The sequence below is a fragment of the Mustela nivalis genome (assembly GCF_964662115.1).
Source record: "Mustela nivalis genome assembly, chromosome: 3".
Classification (NCBI taxonomy): domain Eukaryota; kingdom Metazoa; phylum Chordata; class Mammalia; order Carnivora; family Mustelidae; genus Mustela; species Mustela nivalis.
In genome coordinates this window covers 34,249,630-34,270,441 of record NC_139022.1, presented here as the reverse complement: position 1 = coordinate 34,270,441, position 20,812 = coordinate 34,249,630, and the positions used below count along the sequence as shown (strand labels likewise).

The following is a 20,812-nucleotide window of genomic DNA, read 5'->3' as shown; positions in this document are numbered from 1 at the left end:
AGGAAATTCTGATTTTTTTAAAAACTGTACAAATAATGAAAAAATTGTCCATTTATTAGTTAAAAAGAATTTCCCACAAAGGACCTAAACCAAGCTGGTTCCAGACCTTCCCACCATATAATAAAATACAAGGAGTCAAGGAAGAAAAATATAAACAGTGATGAGAGAAGACTGTGGCCCAATTAAAAAAAAAAATCTGTGGAAGCTTCTTTTTCATGAACTAAGGCAGAAATGTGTTCTTAGACATGTGAGTGATCAGAATATATAGTACTTCACATTAAAGTACATGAAGAGGTACTCACCCAGAAATAGAGCATAATCAAGGATTTAAAATTGCTTACCACCTTAGAAAAGGACAATTGTAAGCAGTAAAATCAGCTTTAAAAGGGAAGAGACTCAATTTTTTCAGTATCTTGTAAGAATACTAAATATAATGCAAAAAAATCCTCTGATAATCAGTAATAAACATTTTCCCCATCAAAATCGTCCTCCTATGTCCATGAGCAGCACTGAGAATCAATCACATGCAGAGGTCTTATGAAGACTCAGTAACCTTCCTTCTCAACACCGTGTTCTGAGCTTTCAGTATCAATTTCTTGGAATTGACCTTGACAATAAAGCTATGTGACATCACAGGCTTAAAGAACACATCTTTTTTTTTTTTTTTCTTCAGATTTTATTTATTTGAGAGTGAGAGTGAGCATGAGCAGGGGGAGGGGCAGAGGCAGAGGGAGAGAGAGAATCTCAGGCAGATTCCCCTCTGAGCAGAAAGAAGGGGCTTGATCTCCACCCTGAGACCATGACCTGAGCTGAAACCAGGAGTCTCACAGTTAACTGAGAGAACCACCCAGGCAATCCAAGAACAGGTCTTCTTAAGTTAGAAGAGGTAATTTGATGGGAATTCCTTATTAAAAACTCCAACAAACCAAGATCATCTCAAGATGATAAAAAAAAAGACGTGACAAAAGTTTTGGTTAAGCCTTATTTATTGTGATGTATTCCTTACTGAGAATACAGTTTTGCATCTTCATGAATACATAAAAAAGCACACTGTGAACAGGATGATACAAGGCTGGAGGAGAATTATGTGGGCAGAATGGAAAACAGTGTGCTAATTTGCAAAGATTCTTGATGGTAACCCTCAGGATAGCTATTTAGTTTTGGTTTTTTTTTTTTTTTTTAATTTTTTTGACAGACAGAGATCACAAGTAGGCAGAGAGACAGGCAGAGAGAGAGGGGGAAGCAGGCTCCCTGCTAAGCAGAGAGCCCAATGCAGGGCTTGATCCCAGGACCCCGAGATCATGACCTCAACTGAAGGCAGAGGCTTTAACCTACTGAGCCACCCAGACGCCCCTAGTTATGTTTTTTAATGAAATTTTTGTAATTTATAAAGGAAGAGAAGGAAATACTGAATGATTTAAGGCAGACCATTAATTTTTATTTATTTTATAATGCTAATTTAGAATTAAATTTAATGTAATAATTTGGAGGATAAATAGGATTGATGATGTGTTCTGATCCTATTTCCAATTCAGTCTAGACTGTTAATTCTCTATTCAATGGAGCCTCTCGACTTAATGCTTTACTCCTATGTGCCATGTTCTAACTTCAACTCAAAACAATAAAAACAATAAATCAATTCAAAACAATCTGTGGCCAAATCACAGATTCTCCATGGAATTAAAGATACTGAGATTTCCACACATTTTGTAATATTCTTTATCTTGGGGATACCAGTACAAGATTATAAGTATAAAAAATGTTGAAATCAGTGGACTAAAATCGCGTTTTTAACGGAATTCAATACTTTGAACTCAATTCACTTGAATATATTTTTGCCAACTCAGATGCTAATGACCTCAAATCCAATTATCCTACAGATCTACCTGTAAGAGTACATGCTAAGTACATGGTATTAAGAGAAAAACAAGGCATTTCATGGGACGGTTGAAAGTGGAGAAGAGGATTATGAAGGGATTAAGTCATCCAGTTATGGGCAGGGCCCTGGGGTATTTACTTTCCCTAATTGCACAAAATTCAGCCAACCAACCCATTCTGAATTTTCTCTTAATTGGCTGTCATAGTTATCAAACTGTAACTGGCAAACTTAATTCATACTGGGCTTAGAAAAATATTAGAAGCAAAAGACTAATAAATGTGACCATGGTGGTCCTTACCAGAGTAACTGATTACAATGTCATCTACCATCAGCTGAACACATGGAAAAATAAAAAACAGACCAATTTCCCCGGGTAACTTTAAAGACATTGGGGCACCTGAGTGGCTTAGTCAGTTAAGCATCTAACTTGGGCTTAGGTCATGATCTTGGGGTCCCGGGCTCAAGCCCTGCATTGGGCACCCCAATGCTTCTCCTTCTCCCACTGCTTCGCTCTCTGCCCCTCCCCCCACTCGTGCTCTGTCCCTCTCTCACACTCGCTCTCTCTCTCATAAATAAATAAAATCTTAAAAAAAAATTTAAAAAATTATAAAGACATTACTACTCCTTGGGTTGGTCTATCATTGTCAGTACCTCTCAGAAATGAAGAAATGAAGAATCCAAAAAAAAAAAAAAAAAGAAATGAAGAATCCTACTGTAGCTCTAAATTTACCTTTCAAATTTCTGTTTCAGAACTACATTGAAAGGAGAAAACTGATTGCCAATCCAGGTCAAAAGAAATTCAACCTCTTAGTTTTAAGGCAAATTCTTTAACTTCTCCTGTGTCTGGGTGCCACTGTCTGCTTTTTAAGTCTGTTGTAACATGTTGGTATGTCTTTCTAAAATACCTGGCATTCAGGGCACCTAGGTGGTCCAGAAGTTTAAGCATCTGCTTTCAGCTCATTTGGGAGTCTCTTTCTCCCTCTGCCCCTCACTCCACTGGTGCTCTCTCTCCCTCAAATACATAAATAAAATCTTTAAAAAAAAATAAATAAAACAGTTGGCACTCAATATAAGCAAAAAGAGAAAAGACTGTGAGGTGTCTTCTAGCTGTCAGGGTGTATCTAGTTGAAGTTCAACTCCAGGACTCTGTCCTTTTTCAACCTCCGTCCTTGTTCCCGGCTCAAAAATGGAACTTTGTGGTGCCATCAAAGTAACTGAACTTGCTCCAGTAATTAAGTCTGAACAAAACAGGTTATTTTGCTTTGTTTAAAAAACGTTTATGGATTTAACTGTTGCTTCCACATCATCATTTCCAAAATCAAATAATGACCAACAGAATTTTCTTTAAAAAGCTTTTTATAACTTTAAAATACTAGAAAGAACTTTGACAACTTGCAAGTGAAACATGGGAATACACAAGGTGGGCTAAGATAAAAACAACAAGCAGGTGTTTTCGGAAAAAGTAGAGGATAACTAAGCCAGTGGGAGTGGACTTTCTGTGTTTGAATACTAAGTTAAATCAAGAGCTCCTACTAACAAAATAAAAAAAAAAAAAAAGAAAATGCAAAAGATGGTTACAGAAATATTAGATGATAAAAAACAAGCTAGTGGTTCACATTTTCCAGGAATCAAAGTTCTAGAAAGAAACTGTCACCATTATTTGAATCCTATGAAAATGAGCAGAGTCACACAATGGAAAATATCTTCATTTGAAGTTCTGAAAAAGGATCAGTAAATTTGTATTCATTATCTAGGGCAGTCATCTATTTTTGAAGCTTGACTTTTTCTATTATTTAGTTAACTAATTCAATAATCCATGTAATTATTTAAATAATTATGAAAATCAAATTAAATTCTCTTTGAACTATGTTCTTTTATTGATATGTTCAGAAAAATTAATTCTGATTTTTAAAAAATATTTAAATATTGGGTAATATGCCATTAAACATAATTTATTGCTATTACTGTCTTTCATGTTTGTCAATAAAAAATCCTAACATTTGCAAAGAGAAAAGAGAAGTGACAGATTTTATGTGTAGGAAGAAGACAGCCATAATATGAATGTTGTATCAGATAAGCCGAAAAGTCACTTCTTTTCCTTGTGTATTATTGACAGCATTCTGCACTTTCTGAACCCCAAATAAAATAATGAAGAAAGCACAAGGTGAAAAATCATGAATGGATACTTTCCAAGTGAGGAGTTGAGTAAAAAACTCCATTTACATACCAGAAGTAGAGCAACATGAAAGAAATTATCAAAATATAAATTCCAGGCAATATTCTATTTGGACTATGTTTTGATTTTAAAAAACCATTTCTAATTATTGATATTTACTATAATTCCTGCCAGAAATAGAATACAACATCAGGATTTCTTTTCAAAGAAGACGACAAGTGGTTACATGGTATACACATTTTAAGCTGACTGCCTTTTAAATTTCTGTGCTTGAGAATATTTAAAAAATTGGAAATGCTGCCCTTAATGATTTTTTTATGATTTTTATGATTTTTGGTAAACACAATACTCAATATTTTGTCTTGTAGCCCACATGTTAATAAACTTTATATCAGTATATTTTGTTTACATCATCTAACAGAACCTCAAAAGTAACTCTCGTGCCCTTCATTTTATTTTGAGGATTCTATGGAGAAGGGGTTGTGTGGTTACTCATTTTTCAGTGAAACAGAATTTGATTTTAAAGAAATTGAAAGGGGGTGCCTGGGTGGCTCAGTGGGTTAAGCCTCTGCCTTCGGCTCAGATCATGATCTCAGGGTCCTGGGATGGAGCCCCACATGGAGCTCTCTGCTCAGCAGGGAGCCTGCTTCCTCTCTTTCTCTGCCTGCCTCACTGCCTACTTGTGATCCCTCCCTCCCTGTCAAATAAATAAATAAAATCTTAAAAAAAAAAAAAGAAATTGAAAGAACATCTCAAGACTGAAATTCTGTTGTTCTAACAGTGTCTATCTGGATTTCAAATGTCTTCATCACGTAAATAAAAATGTATTTCCTTGTTTTTTATCCTCCCCCAAATTACAAGCATGTATCAATGGGAATTCTCCTGAAGGCTTGGGACTCTTCCATCACCATCATCATCATAAGCATCTGGTGCACAGCATGCACTTAAATGTTTACTGAATGAATGAATCAATGATTCACCAAATACCCATCTACTGTTTCAAGAACCTTTTGATTCAGGGGCACTGGGGTGGCTCAGTCCTTAAGTGTCTGCCTTGGGCCGAGCTCATGATCCCAGGGTCCTGAGATTGAACCCCCCATGGAGTCCCCCCACAAAGCCCCCCCCATAGAGCCCCATGTGGAGCCCCACATCAGGCTTCCTGCTCCGCGGGAAGCCCGCCTCTGCCTCTCCCACTCCCCCTGCTTGTGTTCCCTCTCCCACTGTGTTTCTCTCTGTCAAATAACAAAATCTTAAAAGAAGAAGAAGAAGAAGAACTATATGCTTCATAATACTTTTCACATGTTATCTCACATGTCCGTGTTTTATGTTTAATATCCACGGCAACCTTGCAAGTTAGGAATTCTAATCGTCACTAACACAAGAGGAAAGTGGTAGGTGGAGGTTAATGGAAAATCAGTATCACAGTGCTAAGAGGAAAAGAACGAGATTTCATAGGGTTTTTATCTGTCTGTTTGTTTCTGGTTCTGACACAAGGATTCTGAGGGGCCTGCCTAGAAAAGCAGATCACAAGGTTGCCCTGGGTCCTACCTAATCTTGTTAAAATTTCAGTCGCTTTCAAAATAAAAACTCCTTGAATATCTGCCTGCCTGTTTAATGTTTTCTTAGGCATTTCTGTTACAGGACAGGTCCTGGCAGAACCCCCCAGCCCCCTCATGTCACCTGTTTCTCCAGCTCACCTCCAGGTCCGCTTGCAACCTGGGAGCCAAAAGCCACAAGCTGGAAACAACTTCCAGAGCCCCATTTACAATGGGCTTGTTCCTGCAAAGACCAGACCCCACCAGACCAGTCTCAGTCCCAAGACTTCCAACCTCTGACCTTTCACTGACTTCCGGCTTCATTATAATGCTAAAAGCTATGCCCAGGGGTGGACTTAACATGCAAATGAAACAAGACCTAGGGAGCACAGTGAGCAGGTTCTGTCAACTGCCCCTGCTTGTTCATGTCCCTGGGCTTCCCCACCCCCACATGTTTATCTGTCACTCCTTTTCAGCCTCAGTCCCTTTGAAACAGTCCCTGGCCACTGTCTGGGGAGCAGCTAGGTATCCCTCTTCCTAAGGCTGTCTCCCTCACGTCCAGGGGACTGAGCTTGCAACAAACACACCCCGCCTTGCCTCTTTCTACAGGGATAGTGCAAGAATCCCGAGGTCATCAACAGTTCCAAATGTTGCTCTTTATCTACAAAGCCTGCTGCTAGAAGTATTAAGGTACTTTATGGTAGTTTTTCAATTCAATTAAAAATTCTGTCAATTGCAAGGTGCAGGGAGGGCGGGAAAAAGAATGAGCAGTTTGCAATCTGCTGGGAAGACAGCTGGGTGGACAGCTAATGGTGTTCTTATGGGAGAAGCCGGAGGGAGGTACCGGCCCCAGAGGCCAGGACGGGAGGACAACGTTGCCTGATAGGAAGACAATGCAGGGATGCTTCGTGAATTGAGAGGAAATGGAACTAGGTCTTGAAGATTAAGTACAGTCTGACAGGGGACAACATTTTTAGCAGAGGGAACAGAGGAGCTTACTGACCGCTGTAAATGTTGCGTGTCTAGCAAGTTGGACAAAGGCTCTTGCATTCTAGAGTGAGCTGAGCAAAATGCCAAGAAAACAAACAAACGAACGAAAATGCAAAGAGCAAGAAGAAGTTTGTCTTGGGTTGAGGGATCCAGGCAATGAAGAGGTTAAAGAGAAAGAAATTCAGCAGTGTCCACTACTGTTAGGTACTTCCGTGTGATTTACTTGGTGGTCTTCCTTCAGGCCAGAGCAGGCGTTCAAGAACGTTCATTATTAACAGTCACAACGACAGAACAGGTATCATCTTCATAAGTACCAGCTGCTCTGAAACATTATGTAGCTGCTGCAAAGAATGAGTTAGATTGCTTTTTTGGATTATGAGTCCCTGCATTCACAGCCTGCCCTAAGGGATTAAATATTTGAGTTCAAATACAGATTCCTTGTGGCAGCTCATTCTCAACAAGTAGTACCGTCACCAGTGTTCATAACCAAAAACTCCACAAAAAAGTAAAATAAAATATGTTAACTAACTGAACATAGTAAGAACTAAATAAATAAAATAAAATAATGTTGGCTAACAGAACATAACAAAAAATAATGAAATGAAATGAAATAAAATAATAAAATAAAAAATAATCCGAAACTCCAGATGAAGCAGTAACACAGCACACATAAGACCAGGACTTCTTCCTAACAGACTTGCCAGGGAGAATCAAGTAAACACGTGTTCTGAGACCAGAACCATCTGCTTTACAAAAAGTCTGGCTTTTTAAATTGCCTCAGCAGCCATGAGACTATGGACATAAAGTCAAGCCTCTCTAAGGTACAGTAACTCCCCTAATGCATGGTTTTACTTTCTGTGGTTTCTGTGACCTAGAGTCAACCACAACCTGAAAATATTAAAAGAAAATTTTCAGCAATAAACAATTTGTAAGTTTTACGTTAAGAGCCATTCTGAGCCAGCCTGCTCTGTCCCCCCTGAGAGGTGAATTGTCCCTTTGCCCCTCTGTATACACTGCCTGTCCCTTAGTCACTTAGTAAATATCTCTGTTATCAGATCGACTGTCGTGGTATTACAGGCCTGTGTTTCATTAATCTTCATTTTACTTAATAATGGGCAGAAAATACAAGAGGAGAAATGGTGGCAATTTGGATATGCAAAGAAAAGCCATAAAGTGCTTCCTTTAAGGGAAAAGGGAACAGTTCTAAATAAGAAAAAAGTACCCTATGCTGCAGTAAGGATGAATCTGCTATCCAAAAAATAGCAAAGGAAAAAGACATTTGTGCCAGTTTCCTTGTTAATATCTTGCTATGCCTAATTTATAAATAAACTTTATTGTAGGTATGTTTATATGGGAAAAGCATAGTATATTTAGGGCTGGGTGCTGTCCACTGTTTCTGGCACCCACTGGGGGTCTTGTAACATATCCCCTGAAGATAAGGGGCGACAACTGTAATCAGAAAATTAAGCAAAGGACCTTAATATTAATGCCAGTACACTAACTGTACCCAACCGTGGACTGGCGAGCGAGGAGGGGAGCAAAAGTGTAAGAGAATTACCCTTAGTTTACCAAGATGGGGATTTTACTACCAGGATGGAGATGCCAGGCCATATTTGAGATTGCCTTAAATAAGTAATAGGACAGCAAAGTGGCCTGGACTCAGAAATTGCTTCTAGACTGAGCAAGGGAAGGTGAGAAGCTTGTATTTTTCTGCTACATATAAAAATAACTGGATGACATATCCTGAAAGAGTATCCATTAAGAAATTTATCTTCAAAAAATATGTTTCTACTTGCCAACCAAAAACCAGTTTTTGTCATACAAATAAAACCAGAAAGTATTTTTTAATTTAATATTAATTTATTCAAGGATCTAAAAGAGAACAGAAGATTGTCTCCCCAAAAAGTATTCACTGAAGCTTGCCATAAGTACTTAAAAATGTCAACAGTATAATATGTTTTTAATTATAGGCTCATTTTTATCATGGTGTTCTGATAAAAACAAATCAAGGATATAATTCTCTGCCCCAATACTTAATCCCACAAAAGTGCTGTCTCTCATAGGAAACTATACTTAAAGTTTAAATTAGAATATATTTATTCACTTCAGAAATATATTTTAGTACTTTCTATGTTATAAGCACATTTCTAAGCACTGAATGAGCCTTCCCAGGGGTTACAAAGACAAATGAAAAGTTACTGTCTGGGTTTTTTTCCCCCTCAAATTATCAATATTCCAACTATTTTATCTTTTCTTAGCATAGGGGTGGTCAGTTAGTAAGAGGAGTAAGTAGCTAATGGTTGAAAAAGAGTCACTATATTGCAAATAGGTGAAGCCACAGGCACAGAGGAGAGTCCAATTGAAGTAAATTCGGCTGACCTAACATTTTGTTCAATAAATCACCATGCTTTACATTCAAATTAAATGAACATATTTTACAATTTTTACTCACCGCTATTGCTTATCTCCCACTCCATTCCTTGGATTCGCTTTTCCTCTTGCTGGAGCCCATTCTTTTGTAGTTCTCTCAGAAAGAATCTGTAAGAAGTAAATTCCCATTATAGTTTGTCCAAAACTTTATTTCATCTCTACTCTGGAATGATAATTTTGTCCTGTATAGGAAGAACCTCAGGTTGTGAGTCCACATACAGTCCTATAATTCTTGGTCTGTACTAAGGATTAGGACTAAGGAGAAAGAGGGGGTTGAAAACTAGGCCCCGGGTCCCTCAACCAAGTCATGAAATTGGAAGACAGCAACCCCCAGAGAGCCCCATGTTCAATGTCACATACAAGTGTCCTACAGGGTAGTGGTGTCCCTGTACCTTAGAAAGGACTGTATTTTTATTTCTCATATTCCCCTCTTGGGTCACGGTCTCTCAGAGGATCTAGGTCTTTCTTCAATTTGGAAGATACTTTCTCACTGTTCTAACTTTTCAAAAACGTAAGACATATGTTGGAGCAAACTCCTTGACTCATCTTCTGATCTGGCTCTGTAACTTTACTATCACTTTTTAAAAAATATTTATTATTTACTTGAGAGAGAGATCGTGTGTGCACAAGATGAGTGAGGGGCAGGAGGAGAGAGAGAATCTCAGGCAGACTTCCCATTGAGCATGGAGCCCAATACAGGGCTCCATCTTACGACCCTGAGATCATGACCTGAGCCAGAATCAAGAGTCTGACACTCAACCGACAGAGCCACCCAGATGCCCCTTATTGTCACTTAAAACAAACAAAAACAAAACCAAAAAAAAAAAAAAGAAAAGAAAACACCTCTCAGTGTTTTTTTCTGGGTCTTCTGATATGTTAATTATCTCTTCAGTTATATTCATGTGTTAATTTAAAAATGACCAGAATTTTCAGTTCCAGGATTCCTAATTGGTTCTTTTTTGTTTTCCCTGTTCTTGTGTCACAACCTATCTTTGAATTTCATGATTCCTTTTTCTTCTGTTATGAATATTACTTATTCTTCCATCTTTTTAGAATTTCAAAAGTACTTATTTAAAAAACCCATTTGGAAGACTGCCTCAGTATTTGTATTTCTTTAAATGATAATTCGCTCACTTACTCACTGTGTTTACTGGCCACCTTTTATGAACTTTTGTGTCCCTCTTCTTGAGTAAGATTTTTCTTCTCTTTTGCTCATTTCCATAAGTGATATAAGTGTTGAGATAATTTAAAGATATATTTCAAAAGATTTTGTCCAAGAGGTGTTGAGGGAGGAAGTCAATGCATCAATTAACAATAGTATTTTAATCAGATTCAAATACACATTTCTAATGCCTTAATTGCTAAACCAGGCGGTGTGCAAAAATACTTTATAGCTTTGGTTTCCCAGGTTAACATTCAGATTTTTTTTTTTTTTTTTTGCAAGATCAATGTTTCTAATTACACAGTCCAGAGATCAGCAAACTATAACTCATGGGCCTAATCTAACCTACTACCTGTTTTTTTAAGGCCCATCAGCTAGAAATTATTTTCACATTTTTAAAGAAACCATAGAAACCATATGTGGCCTATAAAACCTAAAATATTTATGATGTGGCCCTTTAAAGAAATTCCTGACAGAATCTATCATCAAATGCCATCCAGTAACTTTTTTTCCCCTGATTTGCAAAACTAGATTTTATTTGTAAGAGCAGTTTTATGTTCACAGCAAAACTGAGTAGAAGACAGAGATGTCCCATGTACCGCTTTGCTTGCCCCCCCCCATTCTCAACACCCCCCACAAGGGAGATGCTTTTACTACGTGTGATGCATCTACATTGACCATCATTATTACCCAAAGACCGTAGTTCACATTAGAGTTCCTTCTTGATGTTGTACATTCTACAGGTGTAGACAAATGTATAATGACACATCCACCATCATAGAATCACTGCCGTAAAAATCCCCTGGGCTCTGCATATTTATCCTCCACTCCCTGCTAGTCCCTGGCAACCACTAACGTTTTGACTATCACCACAGTTCAGCCTTTTTTTTTTTTTTTTTTTAACAATGTCGTATTGTTGGAATCAAATAGCATGTAGCCTTGATCAACTGGCTTTTTTCACTTAGCGATATGCATCTAAGGTTCCTCCAGGCCCTGCACGGCTTGCCAGCTCACTTTTTTTTTTTTTTCCCCAGCACTGAATAATATTCCATTGTATATATCACAGTTTATTCCCTTGAATTGCTTTCTTCAGTCTTGTCACTTTCTTCCCATTTCTAATACATGTTTTGTTTAGTTTGTGCCTAAGTATTTCAGCTGGAGGTGTGCTAATGGACATAGGGTTTTGTTTTAAATTCAGTTCTTTCAAATTTTCTACTTACTCATGTCATCTGTGAACAAAGATGGTTTTATTTCTTCCTTACCAACCTGTACACTTCCATTTCCTTTTCTTACTGCATTAGCTTAGACTTTAAGTGTGATGTTGAAAAACTAGTGAGATAGGACATCCTTGCCTTATTCCTGATCTTAATAGGAAAGCCTCAAACTCCTCACTATTAGGTATGATGCTAGCTCTCCAGTTTTGTAGATATTGTGTATCAAGTTGACCAAGTTTCTCTCTATTCCTAGTTTACTAAAAGCTTTCTTACAAATGTTACATTTTGTCAGATGCTACTTCTACATCTTGAAACCATCCCAAAATTTTTTTTTAATTTTATTTCTTTTTTTAAGAAAACTCTACACCCAACATGGGGCTCAAATTCATGACCCCAGGGTCAAGGGTGGCATGCTCTACCAACTGAGCCAGCCAGGTGCCCCTACCCAGTGATTTTATCTTAAAAATCTGGAGTGAATCTCAGAAATTCATCTTTTACATAAAAACCTCAGATTATTCTGATTCTTATGGTCCTAAGACTACAGTTCAGAAATACTCTGTCCTAAGGGTCCCATACACACTGACTTCAGGGATGCTGAGATCTACCAACCAAGGATTTCCCAACATGTTTATAATGGAATCAAATCATTCAAATACTTTTAATTGTCATTGATTCCAGAGCCCTGTGCTAATAGTGATCAATTAATTTTTTATGTGGGCCCAACCCAAATACCGTATATATAAGTACAATCTCCCTCCTCAAACCAAGCCTAAGAAAATCAGTTCCTTTCTGCTTTTCATTCTTTTCTCACATTGTTGAAATTTCAAACCATTTTTCTTTTTTTACTCCACTAATATCAGACTGAAGAGAGAAATCAGAAGTTATCGGTTGGAAAAAAAAGTGAGTCATTGAATCAAGAATCTTTGAAAACCACAGATAGGAAAATCCTAGTTGAAGTAAATTCTTCAAACCCAACAATGTTCTTTTAGATAAAATAACTGTGTTCTACATTAGAATATCATTATGTTGTACACATGAAACTAATGTGCCAATTATACCCTGATGAAAATGAATGAAATGCTGCATTTGTCTCCGGATATAGTTTGGGTAGTGGGTTCATTAATAAAAGTTAATAAAAATAATAAAAATTAATACAAATCCTCCCAGTTCTGGATGGTGGAGCCCCAAAACATTTTTGTTTTTTCTTCTCATTCTGGGCAATGACAACTGCTAGAAGCTTGTGGCTCAAACAGAAATATTCCAGGGCAAAGTTGTATCTGCTTCTTCACATTAGAGTATAAAAGAGCTGCTAAAATTGTCTGCAGGGCTAGCTTCCCAACAAGTGAAGTCTGCAGATGACTTTTAGTTGGTGATGACAGACCAATGCATTACTGCCATCCTGTCTCCTCCCAGAGACAGAGGGTCCAGGAACTAATCGATATAGAAACGTGTGGTGAAATTTTTGACATGCAGAGAAAACAGTTCAAGTACTGAATGCAAAGGGAGGTCTGACTCTTAACAGTTTTGTGTCTTGGATTCTAATCTGATTTATTGATTTAATGCAGTGACTCTACCTGACTCTTTTTCAAATCCTGGAGACAGCTTGGTCCCTTCCTGCCTCCAGAGTCTTAGTTCCTAATCATGCTGAAAGGGTTTTGTGTAACTGAGCATAAACGCCATTTCCCAGGGAAGAAAAGTTAACTCTCCTTTGCTACTCTTCATTTAGCTACACATTTCTTTCTCCCTGCTGAATATAAAGTACATTTTTCCAATTTAAAAGAACCCTTTAGAAATTTTGTTCTTATTCACTGTGGCAGAGAGGATAAAAGGTGATTAAGAGTTTCCATCCTGGGGAGCCTGGGTGGCTCAGTGGGTTAAGCCTCTGCCTTCAGCTCAGGTCATGATCTCAGGGTCCTGGGATCGAGTCCTGCATCAGGCTCTCTGCTCAGCAAGGAGCCCACATCCCCCCCTCTCTCTGCCTGCCTCTCTGCCTATTTGTGATCTCTGTCAAATAAATAAACAAAATCTTAAAAAAAAAGTTTCCATCCCAAACCTTGAACCCTGATTATAGCTGACAAGTCTATACTCTAGTAGGAATAGAATCTTAAATTATTGCTATCATGCTAGTTTCCTACACAATACAAAGACAAACTGTGAACCAAATCCTTTTTGAAGAATGGAAATATTTCACTAAGTGTCCCCAAGTTATGCTCTTAAGCAAAATCTTTCTGTCACCAAACCAGTACATTTCTACTCCTTTCTAAGCCCATGGCTATGTGGCATTGATAAGGAAACCTTTTTATGGATCTTGCTTCCAAATGAATAATATGAGAGATAACATCTCATTATTTGCTTGGAACTGATGATACCATCTGTGTCTTGTTACCAAAACCATAAAACAGAAAAGTTAGGCACTGATGACCTCACTGATTTAACCCTTTTGATTGACATTGAGGATGCTTTTAAAAATTTTCCCCAGAGAAAGTTTTTTTGTTTTTGTTGTTTTTGTTTGTTTGTTTGTTTTTAAGGTGTTGGAAGATTGAAAGCTCTCAACATGGTTTACAACCATGTTCATTCTTGACACAGTGTCCACAGTTGTTTTCATGGTAAAATGGCAAAGCTGAGTAATTGCAAGAGATAAGTTATACAAAGCTTACAACCTTTACTAACTATTCCTTTCCAAGAAAAGTCTGCTGGCCCCTGAATTAGGGTCCTGACTCTATTTGTTTAGGATGTTCTCTTGTATTCTGTGTGAACTTTCTATGGCTCCACTTTCTCATCTTCAAATTGGGGAGAGAAATAGTAACTGTCTCATGGTGGTTCCTGAGAGAGTAAAATCAGATAATGTATTTGAAGCACTTAGCACAGGGTCTGGGGAATCAATCAGTAAATGTCTGTACTTTGGGGGCCAGGAGTCTTGTTTGAAGCTATCAGTTTGAACTATTTCTTGTAAAGCAGTTTGTACAAAGGATGTGAGAGTCAAGCCCAGGCTCAATCTTTTTTTTTTTTTTCTTTTTAAGATTTTATTTATTTGATACACATAGATCACAAGTAGACAGAGAGACAGGCAGAGAGAGAAGGGAAGCAGGTTCCCTACTGAGCAGAAAGCCTGATGTGGGGCTTGATCCCAGGACTCTGGGATCATGACCTGAGCCAAAGGCAGAGGCTTTAACCCACTGAGCCACCCAGGTGCCCCCCAGCCCACCCCAGGCTCAATCTTAATGGCACAGGTTCTTACCTGTGCTGCCTTCAGCAACTTATTGCACCTTTATTTCTTATCTATACAATGGGAATAGAGAAATCTACCTTGGAGAGTAGCTCCACCAGTGAGCTACCAAGGAAGAAGGAAAACCAAATCTAAATCTCCATGCAAGGTCTCCCAATGTCTAACTAAAAAAGACAATAATGGAGTAAAAAGCCCAAACTCTGCAAAATCTAAGGGTGCTGGTGAAGAGATGAAGCAGATAAGAAATGTTAACATATATTTACAAGGCAGGAAGCAGACCACGAGGTATAAATGCTCAGAGGAGGCTGAAAGGTACATGTGTGTGTTGGGAGAGGGATAAAAAGCAAGTCAAGCCCCAATTCAATACAATGAAAAGGCTGAAAAATGAGAGGCAGAAAGACTCTTGAGAAATAGATGAGAATTTGTATAAGAAGCTATTAGGGAGATCCTGATCAAGATGGCAACATAGCAGGAGGGTCCTGAGCTCACTTCCTCCCAAGGACACACCAGGGTTACAACAACATACACAACAACTCTGACAGTTACATGAAGACTCACACAACTGCTCTTCCATAGCTAAAGGGTAGCAGTGGCAGAGACGTGGTCTGACTGGGACCCACACCCCTGGCCTGGTGACCCACAAGTAGGAGGGGTGTCAAAGGCATGGAGGTCCCCCTGAGGAGCAAGGGGTTTAAGCTTCACATCAGGCAAACCACCCCTCCTCCCCACAACCACCACCACCACCACTACCACAGAGACCTGCACAAACCAGATAAGACTTCAAAGATCTGGCTTTGAAAATCAGCAAGACTAATTCCAGGGACTCTGAAAATCAGTGAGGCTTCAGTCGGGAGAGCCAGAGTCCTATAGGAAACCTAGACTCTGCTCTTAAAAGTGTGTATACAAACTTACTGACTCCCAGACCTAGCAGAGAAACAGCCATTTGAAAAGTACCTGAGCCATATGTGAAGGAAATTTATTGACTAAATTTGGTGCCAGAGGAGGAGGGATCTGTGGGAAATTTCTCCAGGAAAGAAGTGCTGATGGTCTCTAGTTCTAATACTCCATCTACCTTCTTAGCACCCTCATACCACCCTGGCTTCCTTGTGGACCCACCAGAACAGGTATCTCTCCAAAGTGGCTCCTTCCCCACCAAAACCAGCAGGCAACCTCAGGCAAGACTGGCATCCTCACCCAAAATGGTTTCCTCCACACCACACCCAGTAGTGGCTTCCACAGGGACAATATACCCCCAGCTCCCACTAGCAGCAGTCGCAGCCAAAATGAGCACTTGCCACCCCCACCCCACCACACTCCACCAAAGTGGATCCCAATGACTACCCCCCGGCCATGGGTGACCTTAGCTGGGACTAGAAACTCCTCCCCTCACAAAGTGGCTCCTGTCCTGGGGGTAAGCTGTATCACCAGCATACCTACAGCTGTTATAGCAAGGCCTTGCAGCTAGAAACACCAGGGGTGAGCCCTGCCCACCAATCAGCTGTCAGGAGTAACAGCCACCCATTAAGGCCAGCCAGGCTGGGTGCTAGCCACACCTACCAGCACATCTTCAGTAGTTACGGCCCAGCTATAACAGTAGGATGCATGTAACCCACATCGGGACACCCCTGAAGCATCTAGTTCTGGTGACCAAGGGGAGATGTTCTTCTGGGTCCCCCAGGATAACTTCTACTTAAGTCCACTCCTTTAAGACCAGGAAACATAGCTGACCTACCTAATACATAGAAATAAACAGAGTTAGGCAAAATGAGATGGAAGAGTATGCTCCAAGTGGAAGAAAAAAACCCAAAACAAAACTGAGATAAACAATCTATCTGATAAAGAGTCCAAAGTAATAAAAATGGTCCCTGAATTCAGGAGAGTGAGTGGACACATTGATAACTTCAACAAAGAATTTGGAAATTAAAAAAAAATAATAACTCATCAGAGATGAAGAATATGATAATGGAAAAAAAACACACTAGAAATAATCAATAGCAGGTTAGAGGATGCAGAAGAAAAGGTGAGTGATCTGGAAAATAGGATAGTAGAAATTACCCAAGATGAACAACAACAACAACAAAAGAATTTTAAAAAATGAGGATAGTTTAAGTGATCTCTGGAACAATGACTGTACTAACAATCATATTACAGGGGTCCCAGTAGAAGAGGAAAGAGAAAAAAGCAAAAACTTGTTTGAGGAAACAATAACCAAAGACTTCCCCACCCTGAAGAGGGAAACAGACATCAAGGTCCAGCAAGTACAGAGAGCCCCAAACAAGATGAACAGAAGGAGATCCAGACCAAGATATATAATAATTAAGATGACAAAACTTAATTATAAAGAGAATTTTTAAAGCAGTAAGAGAAAAGAAAAAATTTATAGACAAGGGAAGCCCTTTAAGGTTAATTTTAAGTCAATGGTCCCAGCTGGTTTTTCAGCAGAAACTTAGCTGGCCAAAGGGAGTGACATAATCTATTCAAAGTGGAGAAAGGAAAAAAAAAAAAAAATCTCCCAAGAACACTCTACTGGGCATGATTATCATTCAAAACCAAAGAGATGAAGAGTTTTCCAGACAAACAAAAGTTAAAGGAGCTCATCACCAACAGCCTTACAAGAAATGTTAAAGGGACTTCTTTTTTTTTTTTAAATATTTTATTTATTTGACATAGAGAAAAATCACAAGTAGGCAGAGAGGCAGGCAGAGAGAGGGGAGAAAGCAGGTTCCCCGCAGAGCAGAGTGCCCGACGTGGGGCTTGATCCCAGGACCCTGGGATTATGACCAGAGCCGAAGGCAGAGGCTTTAACCCACTGAGCCACCCAGGTGCCCCTTAAAGGGACTTCTTTAAGCAAGAAAAAAAAAAAAAAAAGCCATAACTAGAAGAAAATTATGTGGGGGATAAAAGATCTCCTGGTAAAAGCAAACAGAGAGTAAAGGTAGTAGATCAACCACTTTAAAGCTAGTATGAATTCAATACAATCAGTTTTATCTATAAGTAGTTAAGGAATATGCAAAATAAAAAGATGCAAAATTTTATGTCAAAACATAAAACCCTGGAGGAAGAGTTAAAATGTAGTGCTTTTAGAATGTGCTCAAACTTAAGGGACCATTGACTTAAAATTGACTGCTATCTACATAGGGTGTTATTTATACATGAATATCACTGGTAACTTCAAACTGAAAACCTACATAAAATATACAAAAAAATGAAAAGAAAGAAATCCAAACATACCACTAAAAAAAAAGGCATCAATCTCAAGAGAAAAGAGGAAGAAAAGAACTATGAAAACAACCAGGAAATAATTAACAAAATGGTAATAAGTATATACCTACCAATAATTACTTTTAAATGCAAAATGAAGGGCCCCTGGGTGGCTCAGTCAGTTAAGCATCTGCCCTCAGCTCAGGTCATGATCTCACGGTCCTGGGATGGAGCCCCTATTTGGGCTCCCTGCTCAGTGGGGAGCCTGCTTCTATCTCTCCTCCCCATTCATACTCTCTCTATCTCCCTCTCTCTCTCTCTCAAATAAATAAAGAAAATCTTCAAAATAAAATAATATGCAAATTGACTAAATGCTCTAATCAAAAAGAGAAAGGGTGACTGAACATGTAAAACAAGAGCCAAAATTGTTACATTTGCAGATGACATGATATTATATACAAAAACCCTGAGATTCCATTACAAATCTATTAGAATAAATTCAGTAAAATTGCTGAGTACAAAATTAACATAAAGAAATCTTTTGTGTTTCTGTATACTGATAACCAACTACCAGAAAGAGAAATTGAGAAAATTATCCCATTTATAATTGCATCAAAAACAATATAATACCTAGAAATACATTTAACCGAGGGGATAAAAGACCTGAGCTCTGAAAATTTTACCATGATGAAAGCAATTAAAGACGACTCAAACAAATGAAATATATACCATGTTCATGAATTAAAAGAATATCCTTGAAATAGCTGTACTACCCAAAGCAACCTAAAGGGCCAAAGCAATCCTTATCAAAAATATTAATAGCAGGGGTGCCTGGGTGGTTCAGTGCACTAAAGCCTCTTCCTTTGGCTCAGGTCATGACCCCAAGGTACTGGGATCGAGTCCCACATCGGGCTCTCCGCTCAGCAGGGAGCCTGCTTCCCTTCCCGCTCTCTGCCTGTCTCTCTGCCTGTTTGTAATCTCTTTCTGTCAAGCAAATAAATAAAATCTTTATTAAAAAAATCAATAGCATTTTCCTTTTTTTAAGATTTATTTATTTGAGAGAGAGAGAGAGAAAGCACGAGTTGGTAGAGGGCTAGAGGGAGACAGAAAAGAAGAGAGAATCTCCAGCAGAGGCCCCGATCACAGAGCCTGATGTGGGACTCAATCTCACAACTCCAAGATAATGACCTGAGCTGAAACCAAGAGTTAGGCACCTAGCCACTTGAGCTACCCAAGCAGCCTGGGAAAATACCAATAATATTTTTCACGGGACTAGGACAAAATAATCCTAAAATTAAAATTAAAATCCTAAGATTAAAATTGTATGGAACAACAAAAAAGTCCTGAATAGCCAAAAGGAATATTAAGAAAGAAGAACAAAGCTGGAGGTATCAGGCTTCCAGATTCCAAGCTATAGACACATGAAAACAGACATATAGATCATGAAATAAACGCATGTTTATATGGCAAATTAATCTATAGCAAAGGAGATAAGGATATACAATGGGTGAAAGACAATCTGGTCCATAAATGCTGTTGGGAAAATCGGACAGCTACATGCAACAGAATGAACTTGATCTTCTTTCTTACACTGTACACAAAACCTCAAAATGGATTAAAGACCTAAATTTAAGAATTGAAATCATAAACCTCCTAAACAAAAACATCAGTAGCTAATTCTTGGACATCAGTCTTTGGACGTATCTCCTCAGGCAAAGACAGCAAAAACTAAAATAAATACACCAAACTAAAAAGCTTTTGCACAATGAAGCAAACCATCAACATAATGAAGAGGAAATCTAGTGAATGGGAAAAGATATTTGCAGACAACATATCCAATAAAGGGTTAATGTCCAGACTCTATAAAGAACTCCTATAACTGAACACCAAAAGACGATCAATCTAATTAAAAAATGGGGAGAACGGGGCGCCTGGGTGGCTCAGTGGGTTAAGCCGCTGCCTTCGGCTCGGGTCATGATCTCAGGGTGCTGGGATCAAGTCCCGAGTCGGGCTCTCTGCTCAGCAGGGAGCCTGCTTCCCACTCTCTCTCTCCGCCTGCCTCTCTGCCTACTGTGATTTCTCTCTGTCAAATAAATAAATAAAATCTTTAAAAAAAAAAAATGGGGAGAAGGCATGACTAAACATTTTTCCAAAGAGGACCTAAAGATGGCCCACATACACCTAAAAAGATGTTCACCATCCTTGATCATCAAGGCAATGCAAATCAAAATCACAATGAGCTATCCACTTCATACCTGTCAGGATGGCTAAAATCAAAACCAGAAGAATCAATAAGTGTTGGTGAGGACGAGGAAAAAAAGGTACTCTCATGTACTATCAGTGGGAACACAAACTGCTGCAGTCACTGTGGAGATTCCTCAAAAAATAAAAAATATGATCCACTAATTCCCCTACTGGGTAGGGGACTAACCTGAAAACACTAATCTGAAAAGATATATGCAGCGCTCTGTTTATGTAGCTTCGCTTACAATAGCCAAATTTTGGAAGCAGCCCAAAGGTCCATCCATAGATGAGTTGATAAAATATACACACCCATACACACAATGGAATATATTCAACCATAAAAAAAGAATGAAATCTTGCCATTTGCAATGATGTGGATGGAGCTAGAGAGTAGAGTGCTAAGTGAAACAAGTCAGTCAGAGACAAGTACTGTGTGATTTCACTCATATCTGGAATTGAAGAACTGAAACAAATGAAGGAAAAGGACTTTTAACCAGAATGTTCTCCCTAGCCAAACTATCAACGAAAGATCTGTGTAAAATAAAGTTCTTTCAGGAATGCAAATTATAAAACAAATCCTCCCATAAACTCTTAAGCTCTTTCTTAGTTACTTGCTGTAAGATGTGCTAAGAAAAAAAGAAATTAACCAAGAAACAGGGAGACCTCGTTTCTGGAGGCAATGGGAGGAAGATGAAGAGTTGGCAGTGTGGATTTTAAATCACCCTGAATTACCCCTAACGAAAGACTAAACAGGA

General features: G+C 38.7%; 1 protein-coding gene across 6 annotated transcripts in view; it reads right to left on the bottom strand.

The window, feature by feature from the left end:
* KCNN2 (potassium calcium-activated channel subfamily N member 2) overlaps window positions 1–20,812 on the bottom strand; it is a 477,186-nt gene that overhangs the window by 268,720 nt on the left and 187,654 nt on the right. For all 6 annotated transcript variants that reach the window (XM_082723557.1, XM_082723555.1, XM_082723554.1 and 3 more), the window contains one exon: window positions 9,033–9,118. The gene's annotated coding sequence lies outside the window, so the exon portion shown is untranslated. The remainder of the gene's footprint in view (window positions 1–9,032; window positions 9,119–20,812) is intronic.